The sequence below is a fragment of the Mobula hypostoma genome, chromosome 7 (assembly GCF_963921235.1).
Source record: "Mobula hypostoma chromosome 7, sMobHyp1.1, whole genome shotgun sequence".
NCBI classification, from domain to species: Eukaryota; Metazoa; Chordata; class Chondrichthyes; order Myliobatiformes; family Myliobatidae; genus Mobula; species Mobula hypostoma.
Genome location: NC_086103.1, coordinates 22,816,018 through 22,834,512, shown reverse-complemented (window position 1 = coordinate 22,834,512; position 18,495 = coordinate 22,816,018). Strand labels below are relative to the sequence as shown.

The 18,495-nt window shown below is 42.0% G+C and overlaps 1 protein-coding gene across 1 annotated transcript in view; it reads left to right on the top strand.

The window, feature by feature from the left end:
- Window positions 1-6,443: 6,443 nt before the first annotated feature.
- Window positions 6,444-18,495, top strand: part of fat2 (FAT atypical cadherin 2) — a 190,602-nt gene continuing 178,550 nt past the window's right edge. The window contains exon 1 of the mRNA XM_063053141.1: window positions 6,444-6,557. The gene's annotated coding sequence lies outside the window, so the exon portion shown is untranslated. The remainder of the gene's footprint in view (window positions 6,558-18,495) is intronic.

Below are 18,495 nucleotides of genomic sequence, written 5' to 3'. Positions count from 1 at the left end.
ATATTGGAACTTCACTTTTTTTTGTAATGTCTCACCAAAGAGGCTGTCATAGAGTCACAAAGCACTACAGCACAGAAACGAGCTATTTGGCCGACCTAGTCCATACCGTAGTGTTATTCTGCCTCGTCCCATCAACCTGCACCTGGTCCATAGTCCTCCATTTCACTCCCATCCATGCACTTATCCAAACTTCTCTTAAATGTTGCAATCAAACCCCTGATCCGCCACTTCATCCGGCAGCTTTTTCCACAGTTGCAACAACTTCTGAGTGAAGCTGTTCCCCCTCATGTTCCCCTTAATTATTTCACCTTTCACCCTTAACCCATGAGCTCTAGTTTTAGGCTCACCCAACCTCAGCGGATAAAGCCTGCTTGCATTTACCCTATCTATACCCTCATAATTTTGTATACCTCTATCAAATCTTCCCTCAATCTCCTCTGCTCCAGGGAATAAAGTCATAAACTACCCAACATTTCTTCATAACACAGGTCCTCGAGTCTTGGCAACACCCTTGTAGTTTACTCAGTACACTCCCAATCTTCCTGACCAAAACTGTACAGGATTCTCCGAATTTGACCCCACCATCATCTTATACAATTTCAATATAGCATCCCAACTCATGTACCTAGTATTCTGGTTTATGAAGGCCAATGTCCCTAAAGCTCTCTTTATGAACCTATCTACACCCTATCCTTGTTATATGCGGGGGATACGCTCCTCGCAGTCTACGCATAACGTGAAATTGCATAATATGAATAATTATTTAAGTAGAGAAAATAGGGATGCGTTCCAGAGGGCTTCCTAAATATGTTTTATCTGTAATTTATTCACATTTTCATACCAATACGACACAAAAGCAGCACCACAAGACAACATTTGTATTATATTTCATCAATTTAAGGTAATATTCAATGTTATAAATCATAGAAAGTTAACATCCGAGGGTGTACAGTACTCACTAACAGTGGCAGGTGTGTTCGCTCCAGGAGATGAGTGGTTGTTGTGGTGTCGGGCAGCTTAACACAGAGAAGGTGGATGGTTGTGGTCGTCAGGATAATATCAAGCACAGCAAGGGGTGAAGGAAGACCCCTTGAACTCTTAGAACTGCCGGCAGCAGAAAGATTACAGCGATTTGCATAAAGTGGTGAGGGTTGTTTGCTTGGCAGCATTTTGTTTTTCAGCGTAAATTTGCTTGTAGGGAGGAAGGGTTGATGGCAGGGAACGACTGAAATGCTGACTCCGTTCCAAACTTGGGTCCATGTCCATCGCTATTTGTGCCAAGTGTTCCGACTTCCAGCATTCCCTCACCGTTGGTAAACTCCCGGGATTTTCAAAATCCTCTGTTGCTTGCAGCATCTGAGAGATAGTTCGCTGTAAAAAAAATACATACACCTTGAATGTGGATCACACCTTGGTCGAATGGCTGAATCAGCGATGTTGTGTTAGGCAGCAGGAAACACATTGTTCTGTTACGATGAATGCTGTCCAAATGTTTAGGATGGGTTAGCGTATTGTCAAGCAACAAAAGAACTTTAAAGGCAAGATTCTGTTCCCGGCAACAGCATCCCAGAGCTGCGTTACCTTCAGCTGATGCCACGCTGTTTATAATTTCCAACTTTTTATCAAGTGTTAAAGTGGTTCTCTGCTTCTCGGCTGATGGCCCAGGACATGACATCGGACGCTGAGGAGGCATAGTTAAATATTTCAAGCACAAAGTCACTGCACTGTAGGTAAAACCAACAAAAGTTTATGAGTGCAAGAGCACGCATTCGCCCCTTGCCAAAACCAATGCGAGACTGGTGGGAGTGAGATTGTGAGGCGCACACACCTGACTAGTATTGGTGGGAAAGCAGTGCTCCTCGCATAACTGTGAGTTTTGGACGCATACAAGGAGACGTTGATAGAAATAGGTTCCTCGCTTAACTGTGAATCCGCATTGTCTGAAGATGCATATAATGAGGATAGGGTGCACTTATAATACCACTTCTCCTATTGTGACCTATTGTTCACTGTGTAAGTCCTACTTTGGTTTATCCTTCCAAAGTACAACATCTCACACTTAGAAACATAGATACATAGAAAACCTACAGCACAATACAGGCCCTTCAGCCCACAATACTGTGCCGAACGTGTACTTACTTAGAAATTACCTAAGCTAACCAAAGCCCTCTATTTTTCTAAGCTCCATGTTCCTATCCAGGAGTATCTTAAAAGACCCTATCGTATCCGCCTTCACCACTGTTGCCAGCAGCCCATTCCAAGTACTCACCACTTTCTGCATAAAAAACTTAGCCCTGACATCTCCTCTGTAATTACTTCCAAACACCTTAAAACTGTACCCTCTAGTGTTAGCCATTTCAGCCCTGGGAAAAAGCCTCTGACTATCCACACGATCAATGCCCCTCATCATCTTATACACCTCTACCAGGTCACCTCTCATCCTCCGTCGCTCCGAGAAAAGGCCGCGTTCACTCAACCTATTCTCATAAGGCACGCTCCCCAATCCAGGCAACATCCTTGTAAATCTCCTTAGCACCCTTTCTATAGTTTCCACATCCTTCCTGTAGCGAGGTAATCAGAACTGAGCAGAGTACTCTAAGTGGGGCCTGACCAGAGTCCTGCATAGCTGTAACATTACCTCTCAGCTCTTAAACTCAATCCCACAGTTGATGAAGGCTAATGCACTGTATGCCTTCTTAATCATAGAGGCAACCTGCTCAGCAGCTTTGAGTGTCCTATGGACTCAGACCTCAAGATCCCTCTGATCCTCCAGACTGCCAAGAGTCTTACCATTAGTACTATATTCTGCCGTCGTATTTGACTTACCAAAATGAACCACCTCACAGTTATCTGCATTGACTTCATCTGCCACTTCTCAGCCCAGTTTTGTAACCTATCAATGTCCTGCTGTAACCTCTGACAGCCCTCCATACTATCCACAACACCCCCAACCTTTGTGTCATCAGCAAATTTACTAACCCATCCCTCCACTTCCTGATCCAGGTCATTATAAAAGTCACAAAGAGAAGGGGTCCCAGAACAGATCCCTGAGGCACACCACTGGTGACTGACCTCTATGCAGAATATGACCTGTCTGCAACCACTCTTTGCCTTCTGTAGGTAAGCCAATTCTGGATCCACAAAGCAAGGTTCTCTTGGATCCCATGCCTCCTTACTTTCTCAATAAGCCTTGCATGGGGTACCTTATCAAATGCCTTGCTGAAATCCCTATACACTACTTCTGTCACTACAGTTCGGACATGGCCCAAGTGCAGAGCGAGAGACACTGAAGCAGGTCGATAGTTTACAGACTTTAATACGAACAATGTTAAAGGGAAAATAAAACAATAAATGCTAGGCCAAACAGGGCTGTTAACTAAAACTCTCAAAGGAAAATGAAGCCTACACTGCGACTGAAAAGGACATCAAAACATTAAACAAATACCGCTAATCTTCAGAGCCAGTTGATTTGAAAGTCTAATATCTCAGGGATGGCCGAATACAAAACAGCAGCGAAGCATTGCTATGCTCTGTTTAAGTCTGGACAAGCACTTGTCACACTGGTGGGGGCATTGGGAGCAAGGGTGGACCCAAATGCAAGACACATCTTGAGAGGTTACATAGGTTTAGTTTATTGTACGATACCAGGAGAGCAAGGCAGGAGCAGGAATTAGCGAACTGGACAAGGACTCAAGACTACGACTAGGCTGGGACAAGGGTCTGGGCTTGGACTCGGAATCGGCTCCCAGAACTAGAGGAGACACGAATAGGCTAGGATATGGACTCCAAGCCCGAGACTGGGCAAGGACCTAGTACCTGGGTCTTGCCCCGGGCTCGGACCCCAGAACCAGGCATGGACATGACATGGGCTAGGGAGAGAAGGAACATGGAAAACAGAGCCTCGGTCTCGGGAGAGCAAGTACATGGAACCATGGACACATACACAGAACAGAGAGCCGGGACCCCTCCTTGGGTACAGGACATAGGGCCGGGACTCATGCCCCTCCGCGGGACAATGGCAAGATGGCCTGACTTACCCCACGGAGGCAAGGACAAGACAAGACAAGACATGACTCCCCGCGGGGCAACGGCAAGACGGCCTGACTTACCCCACGGAGGTGAGAACAAGACAAGACAAGACCAACACAAATGAACACCAGACAGTGTACCTATCTAGCTCTGGTGATGGAACTAGACCGAAGTGCAGGCAGGGGTTGCAGACAAGGGCTAGAGGCGAGAGGGGCAGAGAAGGGATTCAGACAAGGGGGTAGGACAGGAATCACAGACCGCCAGGGCCAGGATGAGACTCAGAACTGGAAGCTGCCAGGGCCAGGGCTTGACATGGTACTTGAACGCCGCCAAAGCCAGGACGTGGACGTGGTACTTGGCTGCCGTTGGAACCAGGACGTGGACGTGGTACTTGGATGCTGCCAGAGCCAGGACGTGGTGCTTGGAACCTCCGGGTAGTGGCGAGCTCTCGACTCGGCCCGGGAACAGTAGACAGCGGCTCTTGATTCTCTCCGGCGGGTTAACTGACAGACCCACCTTGATGAGGAAACTTTGCAGGCTCACTTCGGTGAGGTAACTGGACAGGGTTGCTCCGGTGAGGAAAGGCAAATTACTGACACTCGCTTCGGGCGGAGACAAGACTTGCTGCGGCCAGATGACATTGGCACGCAGTGACTTTGCAGACGCTCTCGCACCAAACGGCTGAAAGCCAGAGACTATAAACTACCGGTTCAGCCGAGTGTTAATTGCCTCTAATCACCAAAGTTGAGGGACACGGGAAAACAGGGAATCAACGGTCCGGATCGTAACATAAACAAACTAAATTTAAAGGGACCCCGATCCAGACCATGACAGCACTACAACGACAAGAAGATTTAAATACTGTTATGATTAAATAATAATTACCTGACACGTGCAAATTCACAAATGTAATTGCCATATCTACTGTGATGCCGAATCGATGGCTGTGACAACATCTACTGTTTTAACTTCATCAATGTGTTTAGTCACATCTTCAAAAAATTCAATTAGGTTCGTAAGGCACCACCTGCCTTTGACAAAGCCATGTTGACTATTCCTGGTCATATTATTGCCTCTCTAAATGTTCATAAATCGTGCCTCTCAGGATCTTCTCCATCAACTAACAACCACTGAAGTAACTCTCACTGGTCTGTAATTTCCTGGGCTATCTCTACTCCCCTTTTTGAACAAGGGAACAACATCTGCAACCCTCCAATCCTCCAGAACCACTTCCAACCCCATTGATGATGCAAAGGTCATCACCAGAGGCTCAGCAATCTCTTCCCTCACCTCCCAAAGTACCCTGGGGTACATCTTGTCCGGTCCCGGAGACTTATCCAACTTCGCAAAAGCTCCAGTTTATTTGCATTAAAGTCCATCTGCCATTTTCCAGTTGGTGCAGATCTCACTGCAAGCTTTGATAGTCTTCCTCCCTGTCCCTGTACACTATATCCCCAGCTGTCCTTTCATTGCCTGCAAATTCCCTAGTGTATGGCTATTTGCCATGGACACTTTAAGACTTAGACTGTCAATTATTGCCTGCCACATTCTTTCATGGAAACTACTTAAAGTTCTCTTAGGCTGAGCACTCAGTGCTCAATCATAGGAGTTCTATTTCTGTTACAATTGTTTCTGATTGTGACTTTGGATTTTGTTTGTTTTGTCATGTTTATTCTGAGTCCAAGTTAATTTTAGACTTTACTCTGCATTTGGGTTCACTACTATCCATTGATCTCTGGTTACAGAGGTATTCAACAACTCAGCTCCATAGTCAAATCTAAATCTACCATTAGCTGGGCTTTTAGACTTCCATGTTTTCTGGCATAATCATTAAGTGATAACCTGAGTGGGAAGGTGCCTGCCCACAGATCCTCATTAGATATTCCAGTGCGGATTGGGAAAGATCTTGAAACTGTTCGTGCCTCAGCAGGACGGAAAAAGGAACTCGGTCTTGCTCTGGACGTAGTTCTGACACTTAATTAGATCTTTCCTTATCTGTACGTTTACTGCATTAAGGCAATTTAATTCGATAGTAAATTTACCTGGTTTACATTTAAGAGTAAGTCATAGACAAGAAGAGTTTGTGTAAAACTTGCTGTAACAATGCAATCAAAGGCAGTTTCTCCATTTCCCCAGTAAGTTTAAAAAAAAAGTGAAACATCGCTTATCTGGTTTTGTAAAGTACTTTTTAAAAAGGCAAATATTATGCCTACACTGTTAGTGCGCCAGTCCATTATTTTAGATGAGCTGGCTCCCCTCCAGCTTTGACAAGGTTCCAGGAGGCTCCAGGTTTTCTGTCTTGAAGCCACCTCTCTCCTATGACAGCCCACGCAACCGGCGCTCAGTCTTTCTGAGAAAAAAGCGCAGAGAAAGAGCGAGCGAATCGAACACTGAAGGATGCTACTGAAGTGTGCTGAAGGGTTAGCGAGCAAAGGGACTCGGTGAGAAAGCGGGGCATCGTGCAAGAAGCACTGAAGCCCGGCACTCCGACACGGTTCTGGAGTATCGCTGGAGAAACTTCGAACCAGGTGAGTGTTTCTTATCTCTTAAAAGTTGCAAGCCTCCTTCCTGCTCGGTGTTCTGAAATTGGCGGAGTAGCGCTTTGAGTTTGCAATATGTTTTTTTTTAAAGCAGAGAAAATCTTTCCGTCGTTCTTGATGGATATTGCAGTAATTTAGAGATTATTAACTTCAACGACTAGAGCGCTAATCTTTGGCGAGGTTGTATAACTTGGCATTCGATTTAAAAAAAAGTTAACTGGGGAAGATATCTGGATTTTTGTAAGAATCGTTAAGTGCAATCTGTCTTGATTTATAAGGACAGTTTAAAATGAAATTTGAAATGAAAATTGTGATGGGGTTTGAAGGAATAATCTTCGAAGGAGGTGGGATCGTCTCTTTAGTCCTTTTATCCGGAGTCACCAGATTAATGTTTAAAACTCGTATCCCTCTCCTCTCTGGTAATTTGAGTACATGCTCAAAACGAAGTGAGGAAGAGTTTTACTTTCAGCTGGAGAAATAAGGTGTCAGCTGTGGTTCAGGTGAAAGCCTCTTGCCTTTGAGTCCGAAATTTGTGGTTCCCCTGGGGACCTGAACACTTCATTGCGGCAGTGCAGTGTTACCCAGACACTTTCTTTCTCCGGCGTTATTAAACTGAGGCAGAGTTCATGCTACTTTCCAGGAAGAACATTTTATCCCGGTTTTCTTGGCTAAAAGGAATCTCTAAACCGGCATCAATTAAAATACGTGGACAATCCTTTTACTCTCACAGAACTGTTAATGGACCATGCTATGAGCAAATGGCTTGATAAATTTTCCATGCTAGACCTCCAAAGGTTTGATGTCAATTGGTTTTGAAATGTTCCATCCAAATTCCAACTTCTTCTTTTATCCTTTAAGACATTTTGCAGTAACTGAATTTGGTTTATTTGCTGTTTAAATGAAAACGAGATTAGGCATCGGATATTGGAAATGTGAAATAATAGAAACTGCTGGAAACACTTGGCGGGTCAGGCAGCATCTGTAGAAAGAGAAGGAATATAAACTGAGGCTTCAACTGTTTCTATTTTCACAGATTGTGCCCAGCTTGCTGAGTGTTGTCAGCATTTTCTAGTTTGCCATTTAATTCACTGTGTGACCTGACAGCTACCAGACATACTAGTTATAAATGATGATTTTCAAAGCAATTGGATAGCACAAAAACCTCAAGCAACTCTCAAACTATCTTGGAGATTCTTCAGATCATTGCAAGACAATTTGCTCAAGACGGTAGAACAGCTCAGTGTGGCGCGGTGTTCCAGGATCACAGGCAGCTGAAGTCAAAACATGACCTGAATTAATTGCTAGCATTGATTTTCTCTCCTCTTTCATACTCTGTTCACCCTTGAAATTCTTCACTTAAACCTCTCAATCGTTAATCCAAACAAATCAACCAACATTAATGTAGGGTTGCACATTTGACCAAAATTAATGCATAAAATTAAAAGAAAAGTATTGTTCCATGAGCTACCAGGAAATCAGAAGAACTCACAATTATTTGTCATTTCTGTCATAGTACCATCTACATATGAATCTGAGCCATCTCTCGGATATAATAGAAGTGTTAACCTGATTTGCATTATAATATTGGCTAAATATATAATAAAAAAGAACTAGAAACATTTTTGAGAGATTTGTGTTCCATTAGAATAAGAGCAAAATGCTCAGTTTAGTTGCAATAGAATTTGAAAGTCAACTCGAATGTGAATAAGCATTAAGTCTGTGGGAAGTTACACTATTCTGTTTAAACCAGAATATTAAGAACATTAAATTTCTTTCTTGAGTATGATAATGACTGATTGTAATTCCAATGAAAAAAAGCTGCAAAAGGGTTCATTTTGTCCTTCTGATGGTGAGAAGAAATCAGTAAAACCTGTCGAGGGGCATTTGGTGATGGAACATATTGAAACCACAGGTTGTATATTTATGCATTCGTTCTTTCACACAAAGTACTGAGTTTGGCTTTGCACGGTGAATGGTAGTCAAGCATTTCCTTGTGGAGACAGTGGAGAACTTGGAAGAGTCACAGTCGGCTGCATCTGATATTTTATGACAATGCACATGGTTAATCATGGTGTGTTGAAAGTATTCATTGTGGGAAGATCCAGGAATAGATGGGAGGGGAGATAGAAAAAAAACTCAAAGCTAGGTCTTCTAGCTGAACACAACAAAAATGGGAAACTTAACAGGTCTGAGATCCCACAGCACTGAATAGTGCTCTTTGGTTGCAAACTTCTGGAAACATTTTGACTGTTTGCATCAAATTCCTAGGATAAACATAACAAACAGAGGACTCTTGTGTGTATGTTTCACACTTGCAAAAAGACTGTGCTGAGTTTTGTGACCAACTCTTCAAACTCCATCTGAGTACACTGAATTTCAAGTGAGATCATGTTGTGAAATGGTTGATGTTGTTTTGGGTCCTTGTGCTGAAGTTTTAAACCTTGTGACTGTTATCAGAGAGATTGGATCATAAGATGCAGTGTTCCTTAAGGAAAGGTACCTCACCAAATGGCCACTGAGTGTATGTTTGTGGTCTTCTGCTAATGTAGCCCATCCATCTCAAGGTTCAAGGTGTTGTGTGTTCAGACATGCTCTTCTGCACACCACTATTGTAATACATAGTTATTTGAACTGTCACCTTCCTGTCAGCTTGAACCAGTCCGGCCATTCTCCTCTGACATCCCTCATTAACATGCTGTTTTCCGCCATAGCACTGCCATTCACTGTATGTTTTCCCTTTTTTTGCACCATTCTCTGTAAACTCTAGTGTCTATGAGTGAAAATCCCAGGAGATCTTACCCATTCTGATGTTTGGTCTGAACAACAACTGAACTTTTGACTATGCCTACATGCTTTTATCCATTGAGTTGCTGGCACATGAGTGGCTGATTAGATATTTGCATTAATGAGCAGACGTACAGGTGTACCAGAGAAGTGACCACTTGGATCACGAGGTGGCCTCCTGTATATTGGTTAGACCCAGCATAGATTGGGAGACTGCTTTGCTGAACACCCACACTCTGTCCGTCAGAAAAAGTGAGATCTCCTGGTGGCCGCTGATTTCAATTCTACTTCCTACTCCCATTCCAACATGTCAATCCATGGCTGCCTCTACTGTCGTGATGAGGTCACACTCAGGTTGGAGGACCTTGTGTTCCATCTGGCTAGCCTCCACCTGATGGTATGAACATCAATTTCTTAAACGCCTGCTAATTGCCCTCTCCACTTCACCATTCCCCATTTCTGTTTTCCTCTCTCACCTTATCTCTTTACCTGCTCATCACCTCCCTCTGGTGCTCCTCACCCTTCTCTTTCTTCCATGGTCTTCTGTCCTCTCCCATCAGATTTTCCCTTCTGCAGCCTTTTCTCTTTCACCAATCAACTTCCCAGCTCCTTACTTCATCCCCTTCCCATCCCAGTTTCACCTATCACCTACCACCTTGTACTACTTCCTCCCCTCCCCCCAGCTTCCTACTCTGACTCCTCTTTATTTCCTGACCTGATGAAGGGTCTCGGCCAGAAACATGAACTGTTTACTCTTTTTCCATAGATGCTGTCTGGCCTACTGAGTTCCTTCAGCATGTTGTGTGTGTTGTATTGAATGTATTTTGATATTTGGAAAATTGTTTGTCCATAACGTTACAAAGGACACAAAGCCAACAGTAATTGTTGTACTGCAAAGTTAATTTTGCTATCTTCCAAACATCAAATCTGAATTGAACGTTCAGGTAAAACATCAAGCTATGACTTGATGCATGTAAGTGGAAAGAAAATAGGGAGAAACATGGATTTATGCATCTGCAGAATATCTGGTGCAATCGGTCATTAGAAATGTCTCGAAAATGGCACAGGCAATGAAGTAATCAAGACACAAAGCAGGCTGCAGATGCTGAAAATTGTAGTAACACACAAAATACCAGAGGAACTCAATGGGTCAGGCAGCATCAGTGTGGCAAAGTTGACGTGTTGAGACCGGTCATCAGGACTGGAAACAGCCAGAATAAAAAGGCGAGGGCAAGGAGCAGAGCAAAAGCTGGTGGGTGATGGGTAGATGAATGTGAGAGGGGGCTGATAGGCAGGTGAGGGAGAGTGGGAATGATGTAAAAAAGCTGAGAGGTGATGGGTGGAAATGGCAAGTGGTTGAAGCAGATGGAATCTGAAGGGAGAGGACAGCAGACCATGGGATAAAGGAAGAGAGGTGAGGAAAGAAACCAGAAGGTGGTTGATGGGTGTGAATGAAGTGATCAAACTGTAGATTAATATATTTATTTTTCTATCACATTTATGTTTTAGAAACACAGCTCTTTCTGTCATATATTAGAAAGCTGATGAATTGCATACTAATCGTAATAAATTACTGTTGGCTCACCTTTTATGTTAAGGTTGGCTTTAGCAAAGTCTTGAGTGAAGTTCAAGACCAAAATGTCGGAGTGTTACATAAGCAGTACTCATCAAGGCATGAAATCAGTATAAACCTATTCAAAGTACTGCAAGTTGTTACAAATTAGATTATACATGGCTTTGGACTGTTCACTAGATAATGTGTAATGTTAAATGTATATCATTCCTTTACTTTGGTCTAACACTGAACGTGGAGATCACAATGATATGAAGTCTACATGTCAGTAAGTTTTTCTGAAGGCCACTATGACTGACATAGTCTGAAATTAATTATGAGAAAAGTAATGTGGGAGTAGTTAATATTTTAAAAAGTTTGAATTGTGCAGAAAAGGATGGACTTTGAATTTAAATCAAGATGAGCATTAAAATATTGAGAGGAGATATGTAGTACAAATGCTCATCAAGGCATGAAATCAGTATAAACCTATTCAAAGTACTGCAATATATCTTGTAGCATCTGATTATGTCCAAACTAGTAAATATGTGCAATACATTGTGTACTCCAGTGTTGTGAGCCACTTGTGCTTCCTTTGGTTTACAGTACCAGCAACCCAGGTCATTTCCTGCCACTGCCTGCAAGGAGTTTGTATATTCTCCCCATGTCCATGTAGGTTTCCTTCAGTTGCTCCGATTTCCTCCCACAGTCCAAAGGTGTACCGATTGGTAGGTTAATTGGTCATTGTAAATTGCCTCATGGTTAGGCTAGTATTGAATTGGGGGCAGGTGGGGGGTGCTCGACAGCATGGCTCAAAAGTGTGGAGGAGAGGTGCTTCTGGCCATCTCAATAGATAAAAAATAAAAAAGCAACATGGGTAGCTGCAACTTCAGCTACCAAAGGGGTTGGAATTGACTTTGGTCACCAAAGCTAAAGGGATCACACTATTGGTAACCTATTACCCTCTCCATCCATTTCAATGGAATTGGTATCTGGGTTGAAGGCAGAATAACTGAGCCATCGTTTCACACAAAGTTAAAGTCAAAATCTTTAGACAGTCTCCATCTTCACTTTTAAAATCCATTTTAGACCTTGAAATCCCATCTCTCCAACCAGTTACTTCTCAGTGGTATACCTTTGCTCTGTTTAATTTTTGCATTTTGATTTAAAAGCACAACACGCATTTCTGATAAAGGAAAAGGAGAATTTTTTTTTGTGTATCTGGTTTTAAGGAAGTATTCACAAACAAGAGAAAATTTGCAGATGCTGGAAATCAAAACAACAAGCAAAATGCTGGAGGAACACAGGCCAGGCAGCATCTATGGAAAAGGTACAGTTGACATTTCAGGCTGAGACTCTTCATCAGGGCATTGAGTTGACTGTTTATTCCATAGATGCTGCCTGACCTGAGTTCCTCCAGCATTTTGTGTGTAGAAAACATAGAAATTCTAGAAAGCCTACAGAACAATACAGGCCATTCAGCCCACAATGCTGTGCTGAACATGTACTTACTTTAGGAATTACCTAGGGTTACTCATAGCCCTCTATTTTTCTAAGCTCCATGTACCTATTCAGGAGTTTCTTAAAAGACCTGATTGTACCTGCCTCCACCACAGTCACCGGCAGCCCCATTCCATGCACCCACCACTTTCTGCGTTAAAAAAAATACTTACCCCTGACATTCCCTCTGTACCTACTTTCAAGCACCTTAAAACTGTGCCCTCTCATGTTAGCTATTTCAGCCCTGGGAAAAAGCTTCTGACTATCAACACAATCAATGTCTCTCATCATCTTATACACATCTATCAGGTCACCTCTCATCCTCTGTCGCTCCAAGGAAAAAAGGCCAAGTTCACTCAACCTATTCTCATAAGGCATGCTCTCTAATCCAGGAAACATCCTTGTAAATCTCCTCTGCACCATTTCTATAGTTTCCACATCCCTCCTGTAGTGAGGTGACCAGAATTGAGCACAGTATTGTACTCCAAGTGGGATTTGACCAGGGTTCTATACAGCTGTGTGTTGCTTTAAGAGAATGTTTTTGCATTGGTTAGGATTCGGAGAAAAATGAGTCAGGTCTGAAGGACAAAAATGTTGTGAAATCAAGATCGAGTTTATTGTCATGTGCACAAGTACACGAATGCACGAGTGCAATGAAAAACACGTACAAGTTAGGAGGAACTCAACAAGTCAGGCAGCATCTATGGAGGGGAGTGAACAGTCAACATCAACACATTTTTTACATTGGCCTATATTTGTTTTCATTAAACAAAAAAGGTTTGAAAAGTTGTTATGATCCATGTATTGACATTGCTATATGATAGAATTAGGTTGTCAGATGTAGGTTATTTGTCTTAAATTAACTGCTTTATAAAATCGCTGGATAAACATCTGCTTAAAAATAGGACCAGGTTGGAATGATTTAGCTAAACACTTGATTTTTAAAAACTGCTTGTGTCAGTAATGGTAGCTACAAAACTTGTCATGTAACAGTCCATTTGGTTCAGGGAAGGAAATTAGCTCTCTTTACCCATTGTGGCCCCTTTATGACTACAGACCCACCAGTGTGATTATCTCTTAATTGCCTCATCAGTTCCAAGACAATTGGGTACGAACAGTGCAGCAAGGCTCAGATCGTATATGAATGAAAGAAATTTGACTGTGTGATCATGTGAAATCTAAGTGGTCAAAATGGGGTTATGTGGATTGCAAACTAGGTTTAAATATGTGAAGTTGTTGCTCAACTTCCTTCAGTTAGTTGCCTGACAGTTGTTGGGACCTGTCTGACCAAGCCCAGCGTTGACTCATCCATCCAGGGGTGAAAAAAATGGAGAAAATTTAAGGCAAGTGAGTCAATCGATGGTAATCTGATAAGTAATTAAACTATTCTGTTGGCAGTGACCACAGTTAAGAGAGGGACATAGACCATCCTGTTCAATATCGGTGGAAGGAAAAATTACTGATAATGATTCTGAGCAAAACCGTAAAGCATTATTTAGGAAGGTAGAATTCAAACAAGTTCGGCCAGCAAGGATTTGTTCAGGGAAGATTGTATTTAGCTAACTCAGATGGGGAAAGAAGGATGCTTGATAAAGGAGGCATGTTAGATGGAGTCTGTGTGTTTATAAACAACATATCTCTCAATCTGCTTGAAGCAGGCTAATCGGTAAAGTATCAGACCATGGAGTTTTAGAGTAAGCAACAGTTCAGATGCAAAGTTGTCTCAGTGGCAAAAAGTATAGTAATGACTGCTGAAGATAACTGCAGATTGCAGGGGTGTTTTGCAGGTCTCTTGGGCTGAGATGTCTATCAATGACTTGAACATAAATATAGAGTCATTAGCAAGACATTTGGAGACTATATCAAAGTCAGAGATTGGTTGATACTGAGGAAGAAAGGTGTAGACTTGGAGGAAGATCTCAATAGACTGGTGAGAAGAGCAAAAAAAAAGCAGGTAAGTGTTAGTATGGAGAATTGTGTGTTATACTATTTTAGTATTTGGGTAAGAAAGCTCAAATGCAACAGGTAGAGAGAATGTCAGGGTTCATGTCCTCCAACCCGTAGATGAGGTTTTCAAGCAGTCCACGTGACTTTCATGGACAAGACATGCACTACAAAGCAGAGAGGTCGTGCTAGAATTGTATACCACTTGTTTGACTTTAGCTGGAACATTGCATAGTGTTCTGTTTGCCATGTTGCAGGGAAGATGTGATACTATAGAAGGTTTAGATCAGTGGTTCCCAGCCCTTTTATGCCATGGGCCAATGCTATTAAGCAAGGGTCTGTGAACCCCAGGTTGGAACCCTGGTACAGAGGAATGTTATGGGGATATAGCCAGTGCTGGAACCTACCAGTCATGAAAAGAGTTATTTTGCCTGATTGTTTTCTTTGCCAAAGAGGTAGGTGAAGGAAAATTGTGTATAGAATTATAACCACTTAAGCAGAACTGTTTATAGAGAGGATAGTAACCAGGGATGTAGATTTTAAACCATTGATACAAGCAGAGGAAGGCTGGAAAAAAAGGAAGAGTACTGGGGTTGAGAATTAGAATCTGAATTGGGATTATTATCACTGACATACACTATGTTAGAGCCTGAAGGGGTGAAGTAGGCAGAAACCCTCAACATGTTTAGAAAGTATTTGGATGGGCATAAACGCAACAGATTTTGCAGATACTGGGGATTCAGAGCAACACTAGGAAATGCTGTGGGAACTCAGCAGGTCAGGCAGCATCTAATGCCAGTCCTGATGAAGGGTCTTGGTCCTAAACGTTGATTGTTTATTCACCTGCATAGATGCTGTCTGATCTGCTGAGATACTCCAGCATTTCATTTGCTGGTTTGGATGAGCAATATTGTGTAACTATAGAACTATGGACTAGATACTGGAAAGGGAAATTAGCCAAAATTATTTCTTATTGGCCAACAAAAACACTACGCTAAATGGTCTCCTCCTGCCTTTCATGAGCATTGCCACAGCACAGTTAAATTTAAGGCAGGGTTAAACTGACTGCCTTGACCAAACCTGGAAGCAAATGGGAAAATGTTATAGTCAGACTAGCCATTCCAGCAGTGAGCTAATGGAGGCAAGAGGACGGAGGGGAAATTATTTAGTATTTGTATCAGGTGATGTAGGTTGAAAGTACTTGGATGTGAACTTTAGGTACAGACAAAATTATATTTCTACATCCACCACCCAGACATGCTCCCTTCTCTCTGCTACCATCAGCAAGAAGGCACAGGAGCCTTGGACACAAACCACCAGGTTCAGGAACATTTATTACCCCTCAGCCATCAGGCTCTTGAACCAGTGGAGATAGCTTCACTCAACTTCACCTGCCCCATCACTGAACTGTTGCCACAACCTATGGACTTACTTTCAAGGACTCTTCATCCAATTCTTGATATTTATTGCTCATTTGTTATTAATATTTATTTTATTTTGTACTTGCAGTTTGGTTTTTGCACTTTGGCCATTTCACTGCCCTGTTAGTATGTACTTTCATTAATTCTATTATGATTTTTGGATTTATTGAGTATGTTTGCAAGGAAATGAATCTCATGGTTGCATATAGTGGCATATATGTACTTTGATAATTTACTTTGTACTTTTGAAACAGTCCATTAAATAATTCTTTGTTCACCAATGTAAAATGATCACTTTGGCAAAGTAACGCAAGGGCCAAGGAACTGTGACCCAAGAATGAAGAGACAACGTTGTGCATTGGTTGTAAAGAAGAAAAATATAAGACTGATAAAATACCACAGAAAATTTGTTCTGAGAAGTAAATGCTGTACTTAGCAGAATCGATCAATTTTAATGAATATAGCTCAAAGCAATAGTGGTTTGTTTTAAACAATCAGATGTAAATGTTTATTGAAATGCAGCTCTAATGCTTCACACTGTTCAAGTTACTGCATTGGAATCAGTAAAAAGGATCACATTCTATTTAAACGTGTCAAAATGCAAATGATAAACAAAACAGTAGTTCAATTAAGTGAACCGCATTCTCAAGACTAAACTTTTTCATCAATCTAGTTAGTGATTAAACTATCTTGAATTGACCAACAACGCCTGCTGGATGAGCCTCTCCCCGGGTTTTAAATCTGATATGTATGTTTTGTGCAATTTACCTGGCAGGCTCCACAGGCATGTGCTTACATGTTTCCAGCACAAAAAATTACAGAGGGTGGAGCCATATTTCTGCAACTACTCAAACCGCAAAGGTACATCTCCGTCAAAAAAAGTGTCAGCCTTTTCAAAAATGTTCTATCCCCAACCACAAATGGGGCAGATATAGTAATCTGGTGAGAAAATGGGGGAGGAAATATTAACCAAGGTAATAAATTAGTGCAGAAATAAGGTACAATAGGATCCTCATTAGGAAAACAGTGCAGAAGCATTTAGCTCCAAGTTAAAATGATGAACTTGTTAAAAAGGTGGAGCAGTAGGCATGTCAATGGACTGCAAAGAAAACAAAAAAGGCACTTGCATTGATAATGAGCCTTCGCATAATCTCAGGATGCTCCTAAATTCTTCACAGGACTTTCAAAGTGTTCCCTTTCTTGTAATGCAGGAAGTATGGCAGCTAATATATGCACAAGGTTCTAGAGACAGCAGTAAGATAACAGATGAGTAATGCACCAGTAGTATTAACCAGGAAACAGGAGAATTTGGCTAGTGCTGCGGTATCTTTCATGTCCATTTGAGGATGCAAATAAGTCTTCAGATAAAAGTTTCAGGATCAGATTTACCCGCGGCATATGTTGTGAAGTTTGTTGTCTTTGATGCAGCAGTACGTTCCAATACATAATAAAAACTCTGAATTACAGTAAGTATATATTAAATAGTTAAATAAGACCTTAAGATATAGGAGCAGAATTAGGCCATTTGGTCCATCAAGTCTGCTCTGCCATTTCATCATGGCTAATCCATTTTTCCTTTCAACCCCAATCTCCAGCCTTCTCTCTGTATCCCTTCATGTCCTGATCAATCAAGAATCTATCAACCTCTGCCTTAAATATACATAAAGACTAGGTCTCCAGAGCTACATACGGCAAAGAATTCCAGAGATTGACTGCTCTCTGGCTAAAGAAATGCCCCTCTATTTTGAGACTGTGTCGTCTGGTCTTAGACATTTTCACCATAGGAATCATCCTCTCCGCAACCATTCCATCAAGACTCTTTGCCATTCGACAGGTTTCAATTAGATCACCCCTCATTCTTCAGTATTCTAGTGATTACTAACCCAGAGCGATCTAATGCTGTTTAATCCATTCAAGCCTTCATAGTCATAGTCATAGTCATACTTTATTGATCCTGGGGGAAATTGGTTTTTGTTACAGTTGCACCATAAATAATAAATAGTAATAGAAATAGTAATAGTAATATTATTAGTAAATAGTAATAGTCTTATAAATAATAAATAGTAATAGAATTGTAATAGAAAATAGTAATAAATAGTTAAATAGTATTATGTAAATTATGCCAGTAAATTATGAAATAAGTCCAGGACCAGCCTATTGGCTCAGGGTGTCTGACCCTCCAAGGGAGGTTGTAAAGTTTGATGGCCACAGGCAGGAATGACTTCCTATGACGCTCTGTGCTGCATCTCGGTGGAATGAGTCTCTGGCTGAATGTACTCCTGTGCCCACCCAGTACATTATGTAGTGGATGGGAGACATTGACCAAGATGGCATGCAACTTAGACAGCATCCTCTTTTCAGACACCACCGTGAGAGAGTCCAGTTCCATCCCCACAACGTCACTGACCTTACAAATGAGTTTGTTGATTCTGTTGGTGTCTGCTACCCTCAGCCTGCTGCCCCAGCACACAACAGCAAACATGATAGCACTGGCCACCACAGACTCGTAGAACATCCTCAGCATCGTCCGGCAGATGTTAAAGGACCTCAGTCTCCTCAGAAATAGAGACGGCTCTAACCCTTCTTGTAGACAGCCTCAGTGTTCTTAGACCAGTCCAGTTTATTGTCAATTATCCCCAGGTATTTGTAATCCTCCACCATGTCCACACTGACCCCCTGGATGGAAACAGGGGTCACCGGTACCTTAGCTCTCCTCAGGTCTACC